Here is a 2721-nt window from a genome sequence, read left to right on the forward strand (position 1 = left end):
GGGATATAATCTCGGAGGCGAATCGGAGGAGGGATTAGGGTTTATTCGATGAGATTGCAGCAATTGGAAGCAAGGGTAAGTTGAATTCTCTGTTTAGTAGGTTGAATTCGCGAATAGTTAGGAGGGATTAGGTTTAATCGATTTTCTTCTTAAATTTGGGATTAGGGTTGGATGTTATCATTTGTTTGTTTCTGAATTTTTACTTTGGTTCATTTGATTCTTATCTCTTGGAGGATGCTTTCTGGTCGGTGATGGTTCTGATGGATCGTTTTCTTCTCTGCCCTACATCTTCAGGTAGTGTTCTTTCTCTTAACCCATTTTTTCTGTCTTTCTATATAAGTGAAATTAAATATCTTTGTCTCTTTGATGCAGGCAGTCGAGGTACAAGGATTAATGTGTGGGAGGGTTTGAAGAGAGAAACATCAGGTTACTAACTGGTCTCTTGCCCTATATCTCTTATCTACGTGGTAGTGTGATTTGTAGCAGAGTAGAGTTTGGTTTGTTGTCGATTTCTGATGTGAAAACTGTGTCTTGGCTTAGTTTTCGGTTTGGTTGTAGCTCGTTCATCACATGCCAATCTAATGTCTCTGCTTTGCTGCATCTTAACTAGATGCCAAACATTTATAGAGTATACCAAACATTGGCTGCATCTCTTGCTCCCGCTAGGCTATTGCCAGGGTAATCACTTTACTCTTGCAGTTAATTTCTCTTTTAACTCTATTCCTATAACACTTCATTCTTGATGACACATTGATGTTTACTTGTCTTTTTGTTATTTAAGGTTTTCGATGATGCTTTTAATAATCAGTTTTAGTTTCATTGATCATCTTTTAGTGTTCTCAAGCGACACTAAAGATCATCACCAAGCATAACACAAGGTTAGAATTTGGAACTCTGTTTATTACCGGTTTTATTTGTTTTTATTTTGTTTTTGTTTTAGTTCTGTTTTCAAGATCTTAATCTAAGATATGATTTAGTATTCATATGATCTTTTCTCTTTTTTTTTAATTATTAGTATTATTTATTTATTTGGTTTGAGTGTAGTTAAGTGTCGAGTCAGTCATGATGGATGCTTGTAGTTTGTTGGTTGTGATAAATACCATTAGTACTTGATTAGGGTCTACGGTAGTCGACATCAGACTTATTGTGTGATGGTTTAGGGTTTGTTGGTTGTTGTGGGAACGGGTAGACTTAAATTGAAAACTTTAACACACTAGTTTAAAAAGTAAACTACTAAAATCAGATTGTAAATAAAAGGGGTAATTGATAAGTAAAACACAAAACATAAACACCAAACACAAAAAACGAAACCTCAACAATCGTTCCTTCTCCTTCTAACACACACACGAAGCAGCAGCTATGGTTTCAGAGGACTCCTTGAATCCATATCGTTTCTCTGCTAGCTTCTACGATCTCCTACAAAGTCAATATGATTCCAGCAACCACATTGACTCTCCTAATGAGAGTCAATGTTCTGACGTCCCACCTGCAGCTCCATCACCTGTTGGTAACCGACGAGCAAGGCATGCTTGGTTACCAGCAGATGATGTGATGCTTGTCTCTGCTTGGTTAAACACAAGCAAGGACCCGATAACATCAAACCAGCAGAGACGTGGAGCCTTTTGGGGAAGGATAGCAGATTATGTAGGCAAATGTCCGAATGCTGTTGGTCGACCAAATAGGTTGTCAAGTCATTGTAAGCAGCGGTGGGATAAGATCAACGACACTATGTGCAAGTTCGTTGGCTGCTACAAGGGAGAAATCTAGTGGGCAGAATGAAGATGATGTTCTGAAGCTAGCATACCAGATTTTTTTCAATGATCACAAGGTCAAATTCACCATGGAGCATGCATGGCTAGAGCTTCGATATGACCAGAAGTGGTGTGCTTCCACATCTCCTAAAGATCATGGAGATAAAAGGACATGTGAGGATGGTTCTGCCTCCAAAGCTCCCATTGATCTCGAGGATGGACTTATGCAACGTCCTACTGGTATTAAGGCTGCGAAGTTGTTGAGAGGAAAGGGTAAGAAACACATCAACACTCAAGCGCATGTAGAGGGAGATCCTAAAGCTTTGTTGGAGTTTCAGATGCAAGAGGTTGGGAGGATGTATGAGATGAAGCAAAGGGACTTTGCTTTGAAAGAGATGGAGTTTGCTATGAAAGAGAAGCATAGCAAGCATGTGATGGTTGAAAATCTTATTGCAAACAAAGATTCACTTAGTGAATCGGAAAAAGCTTTAAAAGACAAACTAATTGATGACATGTTGTCATCAGTTTGAATTGGTTTTATGTACTAGGTTGGTGGTTGTTTTATGTACTAGGTTGGTGGTTGTTTTATGTACTAGGTTGGTGGTTGTTTTATTGTAATCAGTTTTAGTTTGTTCCTTATTTGGATTCACTTAATGTATTCGGTTTTTGTTTGGTTGTGGTTATAATCGGCTTGAATCCTTATTTGGATTCACTTAATGTACTTTGTTTTTGTTTGTTCTACTATGTAATGTACTTTGTTTTAGTTTGGTTTAACTAATGTACTCTGTTTTAGTTTGTCTCCAAATATAATCGGATGGAATTACTTGTTTAGTGTTGTCAATGTTCCTTATTAATTGTACTTGTGTTTTTTTGTTACAAGAACTAATTGTTTGGTGTTGTGTACATTATTTCAGGATTCTTGGTTACAAGGATGGTGACTGTTGATCTTGACCACACTAGAGGTTCACGT

General features: G+C 37.6%; 1 long non-coding RNA gene across 1 annotated transcript; it reads left to right on the top strand.

The window, feature by feature from the left end:
- Window positions 232-2721, top strand: LOC109130591. Its single transcript, XR_002036497.1, has 3 exons — window positions 232-294; window positions 373-426; window positions 2666-2721. It is a non-coding gene; the product is annotated as an uncharacterized LOC109130591 (long non-coding RNA).

Source organism: Camelina sativa, chromosome 18, assembly GCF_000633955.1.
Source record: "Camelina sativa cultivar DH55 chromosome 18, Cs, whole genome shotgun sequence".
NCBI lineage: Eukaryota > Viridiplantae > Streptophyta > Magnoliopsida > Brassicales > Brassicaceae > Camelina > Camelina sativa.